The sequence below is a fragment of the Micromys minutus genome (genome assembly GCF_963924665.1).
Source record: "Micromys minutus genome assembly, chromosome: 21".
In the NCBI taxonomy this organism is placed as follows: domain Eukaryota; kingdom Metazoa; phylum Chordata; class Mammalia; order Rodentia; family Muridae; genus Micromys; species Micromys minutus.
The window spans coordinates 2,063,774-2,072,591 of record NC_137956.1 but is presented as its reverse complement, the minus strand read 5'-3'; positions in this window follow the sequence as shown (position 1 = coordinate 2,072,591).

Genomic DNA, 8,818 nt, shown 5'->3' with positions numbered 1-8,818 from the left:
ACCACCCAGGATGAGCCTGACCCTTAATCACTAATTAAGAAAATGCCCAAATGCTTGCCTATAACATGATTTTATGGAGGCATTTTCTTAGTTGGGGTTCCCTCCTTTTAAATGAGTCTAGCTAGAGTCAAACTGACATAAAACCAGCCAGAACACTGCTCCACCTCAGAGGCTGCTCCTCACTTCTTCCCCAGCCTATAGACACAGGCAGGGTGAAGCCGCTGCTTAACCCCAGCCTCTGGTTCTCCCCTTGGCTCCCTCCCAGGCAGACTCACTCAAACACTTCCTGTCTTCTCTTCACCCCCACCCTCAGTAACCTTTTCCACATCAGCCCTCTGTCTCTAACACCGACCTGCTGAGGACAGATGCCTGGCCCCTTTCTGTTCCATCCATGAAGAAGAACGGGGTGGTTCCAACAGCTTCCTCTTGTGTTTTGACGTTTTGTGTCCAACTTGACCACAAAGAAAAAGTTCCTTCATGCTTCACCTTGTCTCTCCTGACTCCCTATGTCCTTCTCCTTCCATTTAAATATTATATGTTTCATGAACACAAAGTATAACACATAATCTAAAAAAACACACTCACACTCTAGGACAGTGGTTCACAACCTTCCTAATGCTGCGGCCCTTGAATACAGTTCCTCGTGTGTGTGTGTGTTCGTCAATGGTAAAATCATTTTTGTCGCTACCCCATAACTGTAATTATGAATCATAATGTAAAGATCTGTGTTTTCCGCTGGTCTTAGGCAACCCCTGTGGAAGAGGTCTTGACCCACAGGTTGACAACCACCACTCTAGCAACAGATATGAACATTTTGCCATTTTTGTTAACAACCTTGCTCTTTTGATTTAATGAACAAATCTGCAGATATAACCCAAACCCATCCCTCCCTGCTCCATTCCCTCCCTCTTTCCTTTCTCGAAAATAATCACTTCCCTAAAGTTGGCATAGATGATTTTCATGCACGCCTCATGGACTGTGCGCCTTACACATTTGCATGAACTATATTTGAACATGAACTATATTGGCAAGTAAGACTTCTCTCTAAAAAAATTTTAGATTGTGTTTCTGCAAAATCCTCTCTCATACTTTAAGTCCTCTCCAGACTATCTATTATGCCTAATACAATGTTAATAGCATGTAAATAACTCTCATACGAAACAATAGCAATCGGTCAGATCCATAGATAGAGAGAAACCCCGAATCCTGGGCCGGACTCAGTGGGTCAGAGTATCGTGCAAGCATGAGGCCCTGAATCTGCACCCCTGGCACCCATAGAAAAGCCTGGGTGTTGCTCACATAGCCCATGGTTGAGAGCAGCTGGGGGTGGCTAGCTGAGACAGGAGGACAGCTAGGGTATGATAGTGAGCCAGGCTAGCCCCAAAGTCATCATCAGGTTTAATGAGAGACTGTGGAGGCTTAAACAGGAATTGTCCTCCATTCGCATATGTATGTGTACACTTGGTGCCCACAGAAGCACTGCTTGGAGAAGTAATGGAGCCTTTAGGAGGAGGAGCTGGAGGAAATAAGCACTGAGAATGTATAGCCTCACCCCATTTAGAGTATGTGTCCCGTGTGCTTAGAAATATGAGCTCTCAGCCTCTCAATCTGACCTCCCGTGGCCACACCATCCAGACCATCAAGGACTCCCTCGGAAACAGTAAGCCAAAATAAACTCTATTATGCTTGGCCGTGATGTTTTATCACAACAGAAAAGGAACCCATACAGAGACCCCATCTAAAGAAAATAAGTTGGATAATGATAGAACAGGGCACACAGTTCTCCTCTGGCTTCGATGTATTCATGTCTGCTCACGATGCACACTCGAATACGTACACACACACACACAGCACACACACCCCTGGCTATGAAAAGCTGATATATAGAGGTGGTCCAAAGTCTATGTATTGACATAGGAAGACAGACCCATAGAGTCTTGGTTATAATAAACATTGTTTTAGCTTTCTAGTGCATCTTTTCAGTCCACTACTGGTAGGCAACTGTGCACACACTTGCAGCAAGCATTATGAACTAATCATCTCTCCCATGGCTTGTGTGCATTTTGCATGAGTACCTTGACGGAACTGCTATCTGTGTGTGCCTAGAGAGGCAGACGTTAGGAATCCCTCTTGGAGCATGGCTTGACTTCCCAGCAGCATTTCATCCTTCGACACACTGAATAACCAACACTCCATTTTAGCCAGACAGACACACGACTGATGGCAGGCATCTGGTGGTGTCAAGTGGCTTATCCCGGGATTATCTCCAGATTTCTTTCTTTTCTTTTTTTTTTTTTTTTTTATGAGTTGTCTCCTCACAGCCTTTGCTCATTTTCCTGGAGGGTTGTTTTCTTCATATGGCATTAAGGGAATTCTTAAGGTATTACAATTAACAGCTTTTTTGGCAGTCATGTTGGTTGCCTGTGGTTTGACTAAGTCACACGTGTCTGTAACATTCTGACTATTCTTGCCCGCACCTCTCTCAACCCCATCCCCATCATCCTTACCTTACCTTTTCAGGATCTATAACTTTTGATTGTCTTTTGTGACACACATTTAGCCTTTTATCTCTTAATAAGACATGTGGGGTATTTTTGCCAGTTGGTTATGTTTTTAAAGATGTGTATTTATTATAATTTATGCATGTTTGTGTGTCCGCATGCCTGTACGTGTGAATAAAAGGCCAGAAGAGTGTCAGATCCCAAGAAGCTAGAGTTACAGGCACTTTGTGATTAACCTAATACAGTTGTGAGAACTCAGGTCACGTCCTCTGATGCCACTGAGCCACATTTCCAGCCCTGACTTTTAGTTATTACAAAGACACTATGACTGACAAACACCATGCCATTTCTGAGGAGAAATGAGAATATACGGAGCACTTGGCTGAATGCCTGCTAGACTTGTTTACTCTTCTTTTCACAAATTGTATGCCCACTTGTGGCCTCTGTTTGTTCCTCTTGTTCGGTCCTCTTGTTCCTCCCTATTTGTCCTACTGGCCTATTCCTAAAGTGAGTAATCCTAGGCCTTCTGTTTTTTATATACAGCCTGCTGAGCTCCATGAATTAATGAGATGCTGTCTAGAACACTTGAATTTGAGTATTACAACCTTCTAGTGTGACGGATCCAAGAACATCATATAGCTTAGAATTTAACAAGATATATCTTGTCTTCAATATTTTATCACTTTCTCCAAAAGACATTTTATAGTTTTGATCAACTTATATATCTTTGCTATACTCTATTACCAATTTATTCCCATTATATTTTATTTTTTATGTCTATTCTTTGTTTTATTGCTCTTTTCCTGAAGGACATTGTTTAGTCATACTTCCCTCTCGAGTGTGTGTGTGTGTGTGTGTGTGTGTGTGTGTCTGTGTGTGTGTCTGTGTGTGTGTGTGTGTATCTGTGTGTGTGTCTGTGTATGTGTGTCTGTGTGTGTGTGTGTCTGTGTGTGTGTACCTACATGCCCCTACAGAGGCCAGAAGCTGATACTTGATGTCTTCTCCCATCATTCCCCATGTTGTGTTTTGAAACAGGGTTTCTCCCTGAACCTAGAGATCACTGGTTGGCTAAACTACCCAACCAATGAGCCCTGAGGTCCTCCTGTCTGTTCCTCAATCCTGAGACCACAGGCTTCTACTGACATATAAGCTTTTTATAAGCTTTCTGGAGATCCTGAACTAAGGTCCTCATCCTTGCATGGTAAGCTCTTTGCCCACTGATTAATTCCCTGTCCCCTAGTAGTTTCTTAAGAAATTGTCTGAGACTGGAGAACTTCCTCTTGAATGTTAATTAAACACAAGGAAATGATCAATATTCTCTTAGTCATGTTCTGCTCTGTGATGTCTCCCAGGTGTGGCTGTTAGTCAATCCCAATTATTGATCCCTTTTTAGTAATCTTTCTGTTCTTTCTAGCTGGCTCCTGTGGTTTTCTTTGTGTTTACAAATGTGTCCTATGCACCTTAAGACTTCAACACACGTGAACACATGTTCAGCTCAAGTGGGATGTTAAGCCATTAGCCAGATAATGGATTGAGTGGTACGTGAGAACCCTATGTTTACTCTATGAAAAGGCCATGTGATTAAGAACACAGAGAATATGAAGCTTTCGATGGGTAGAGAACAGCTATAGGGTGGGGCCACGGGACCCATAATGTCTCCGTCTCATCGTGAGAGAATTAGGTCAGATGAATACACTGAATGTACACATAAAGAGAGCAAAATTATTTAAGGCGTCATCCATACCCGTTAACATCATCTTTGTCCATACTGCTTTCTCAAGCTTAAAACGTCTCGCCCTCGGCTACTCCCGTGCTTACCGCTAGCACCATGCACCAGAAATGTGCTGTGGGTCGGTTGCTCAAAGTTACTTACTTCTTGGTAAGTAAATCCCTCCTAATAGCTTGCTTCTTCATCTGGAAAATGAAAGCACCTTGCTGTGTTGTGCCCGATGGTGGCTGTGGTGTTTGAAAGGTGAGCTATGGCTTTATGAGTGGCCATGGTCCTCACTGTCACTGAGGCTGAGGGTGTGCCTCTTCAGGATGAGCAGGATCCATCTCACAGCCTGGCGGGCTCCAGGTTAGCCATTCCAGCCCTCAGTTCCGCCAGGCGTCTTCATTATCTGTCTCTGCGTCCAGACTATTCCCACATGAAAAGGTTAGCAACTGTTCCTCTCGCCTTCTCTTCTTTTTCAGCTAAAGGCTGTGTGCTTTTTTAAAGAGCTCACCGGTAGTTTAGAACATACGCCTAATGTCCGTGAGGCAGTTGTGAGGGAGAGGGAAGAAAGGCTTCCTCTAGAAACACACCTCACACTTTTAAAATAACCTAAATTTGGTCATTTTACCCATATTCAAACTCAAAGGTTAACATGAAGGCACATTTAGTCCAAAATTCTTATTTTTAAATGAAGAAATAAGCTAAAAGAATAAAAGAGATTTTTTTCCTCGGGATCTTTTTTATACAACTGTACAAGTTACAGTTTAGTAAACGTTATTACATGTCATAGATCAGGAGTTAAAGCAACCCTGCCGGGGACCTGGGATGGTTCCCATCACCCATATCAGGCAGCTCACAACTGCCTGCTCTGCCCTTCCCAGCATCTGCCCATACACGGTACACACAAAAATCATGCAGGCACACACATATAAAAGTCTAATAAAAAGATAATGTAGTGTTTCTGTGTGTATAGGAAATATTTCTGGTTAGTGACTAAGCCATCTCTCCAGTCTGGTTATAGGAAATAAATCATGATAATAGAGACATTTTACTTCTAAGGCCGAGATTTTTTTACTGTTAGGAAGTAACAGGAAATTTAGGATTGTCTGAGGCCCACTCTGTCTCAGTTGGTTCCGATGGCATTGATGGAGATCTGTGCTCCCATATCCTAAGGGGGTGAATGGGGTGGATCGGGTATATAAGATGACTGGGTGTCACTGTGATTGTGGATGGTAGCAGATGATGAAAACGGTTGGATGGCAGCACCCAAGGCCAGCCTTCCTTTGATACGAGTGTTTCACACTCAAGCTTGGGCATGGAAACATCCTCATTGTGTCTAAGTGTAACGGATGAAAATCCACAAGGAGATATGCCTGTGCTGAATATAAGGACTTCCCATGATTGACTTTACTATAACTCAACATCTAGTTGAAGCATCTCAAAGAGAGAGCAGATATTTTTTGATTCCGGGGTTATAATCATCCTGCTGGCGGAAGTCATAGCATCGGGTCTGACTCCATGTGTCCCGGAAGGAGCATGAGGTGGGAGGTCCTCCCGTACCAGAGAACAAGAAAGCAGAAAGCTTGGGCAGGCACCACAAGAGGATATAACTGAAGGTCTGACCCCAGTGACTTAACTTCTGCTAGCGGAGCCACAGAATCCAAAGGTCCCACAGCCTCCCCGGACAGTACCGCTGCCTAGGGACTGAGTGTTTGAACTCGGGTCTGTGGAGGACATTTAGACTCAAGCTATTACAGGTCCCCAAGTAGACAATTTTCTTCAAAAATCATTAAAGCAAAATCATTTGACACGTAAACGTTGCTGGTGATTGTAATGGAGCTGATTTCTAACTCCAAGTTCACTGACTAATTTCAGGTGACACAGGAAATACAGTCTTATCCACTCAGCCAGGTCCTACACAATCCGCCTTTACAGTCTTTACAAACAGGGTTCTCAGTGGCTCCCATCCGCCCTGCACCACGCGGACAGATGTGCAACAGGCCGTCTTTGCTCTTCTGAGGTCAGTTTGGAGCAAGTGTCTTCTGGTTCTCTAAACTTTACCTACAGGAATCTTTGACATGAGCAAGCTATAGTTTTCCGGCTGGCAGTGACTTTAGACACAATTCTAAATGTTTCATAGACCTCACTGCTCTTCCAGAACCTCCCAGGAGTATGATTTCCTAAGGAAAAAAAACCTGCTATTCATAATAGATTACTCAAATGACTGGAGTTCATTAGTGGAAAGGCTAAGAACTCAGATATTAATTCACTAATTCATACCCCCCTTATTGCTTGTTGAAAGTGTGAACCACTGTGAATTGAGTGAAGTGGGGAAGATTTGATCAGAAGTGTCGAAGTAGGTTAAGCTCCTCACAGTACTCCTCGGGGAAGAGAGCCGTGCCCTCTTCAACTGTGGCGGCTTAATTTAAACCATCAATAAATGCATGCTTAACGAAGCTGCAGCACCCTCTGGCGAGGCTAAACCTTTATAGCTCCCATTCAAATCACATCACCGCTCTATGTCCTGCCCTGTCATCTGAAATACCATCTCTTCCTGGGCATGTGCCCAGGCACACTGAGAAAGCACCTATTGTGTATTGTTTCTGATAGCAGAACTATCTAATGGCTTGTGGTAGAACCTGGGGCATTTCATTCTTAGTTCTAAAGAGCATTAGAGAGGTCAAGTTTTTACTTCCTGCCCATTATACCTCAGAGGCTACATATATTATTATTAACTGTCACAATAACATTAAAGTACAGGTTAGAATTCTCCAGGACCTGGGAAATAGTTTAAACCAAGGGCTGGCTGGCTTAGACTCGTGAGTATTTTTCTATGGAAAATCCCTATGCAACTGTTAGGCTTAAAACACAGGAAGTAAGTAACTTGAGGTGGGGGATAAAGATACAAAGTCTTAAAAGAAATACAAGACACCAATGTCGGCCATGTTGATTACACACTGACACTTAGTATCCCTCTCTATCAAAGGCCAAGGGTGTGGAGCTGAGACAGTCTTGAAGGGTGCTGCTGACCCTGATTTCAATTACTTCCTCACTGTGGCATCTGAGTCGCCTCATTTGGAGCCCATGTCTGCTCCACCTGACAAGTCTTAACTAGAACGTTAACTTCAAGGCTTTGCTATCTTGTCCCACAGCTAAATTCTCCCCTGGAGTGTGCAGCTGGCTGTCACCAATGAGTCAGTGTCGCTGTGCTTCTCCTGAAGCTTATTTAGAAGAACCTGTTATCTAGAGTCTTCTTTGACAACCACCGGTCAATAAAGATAATTTGCCAGCACGGAAGGAGATAATCACAGAGATGTAATGGAGCAGGAAAGGCAGCCTGCGAAGAGGAAAGATGGTGGCCAAGGGAGACGCTGGTATCAGAGGGCATCCTTCACAAAAACTACAAAACCCAAAGTCAAGATTCCCAATCTACTTTTGATAAAAGTCGTTTATCATGGGATTTGAGCCACATTTAGAAAATCGGCAGCAGCCTACTCCATCTCAGGAGAGGTCACCTGATCTTTCACTGGGTTTATGAGAATTACTGTGGGGGAAGTAAGTCCTTTCTGTAAAGGCTCATTATTATGATCATAGAGAATGAAGCTGACCTAGGAAACAGGGATGTTCTCTTTTCTCACAGCCCAATTGTTTTCTCACTGGAGGCCAATTATTTAAAACCCGCCCTTCCAGCAGCTAGGACTTAATATACAGGAGGGAAAGAATGCTTCATTCTTGGCTTGTGCTTCTTCTGGATGCCACAAATCCTCATGTCGTGCCATCCAGAGGTACTTTGTTCTACTGGACATCAATCTCAATAGCAAAATGCCTTGCCAGTCAAACTGTAAGACACAGTATTGGCATGGTCTGAGTGGGAAAGAATTCTAGTGTCGTGCACAGTCTCTCCTATGGTCTGTTTTGTTGTTATTGTTGTTGTTTTAATTTTTGTCTAAATTTTGAGATGTTTAATAAATCCAATGTTATTAATAATTAATAACATAAGGTTAATAATTTTGAGGGTGTACTGTCTGGTTTTGTGTCAACTTGACACAAGTTGGAATTATCACAAAGGAGCCTCAGTTGAGGAAATGCCTCCATGAGATCCAGCTATAAGGCATTTTCTCAACTAGTGATCAAGGGGGAAGGGCCCAGCCCATTGTGGGTAATGCCATCCCTTGGCTGGTAGACCTGGGTTCTATAAGAAAGCAGGCTGAGCAAGCCAGGGGAGGCAAGCCAGTAACATCCCTCCATGGCCTCTGCATCAGCTCCTGCTTCCTGACCTGCTTGAGTTCCAGTCCTGACTTCCTCTGGTGATGAACAGCAATGTAGAAGTATAAGCCGAATAGACCGAATTGCTTCTTGGTCTTGATGTGCAGGAACAGAAACCCTAAGACAGAGGGTGTGTGGTCAATACTGTTAACCACATAAGCTCTGGGATCACTGGGAGACAACCATCTGGATATGTTGTGAAGAAGTTTCTAGATCAGAATGAGGTGAGATGGCCCACCCGTCTTGGACAGGCAGGAGCTCATCGAGTACTGTAGCTGGACCACACAGCTCCAGTGTGGGAGGGGGGCTCAGAGCCTGGCTTTCCCTCACCAGCTCC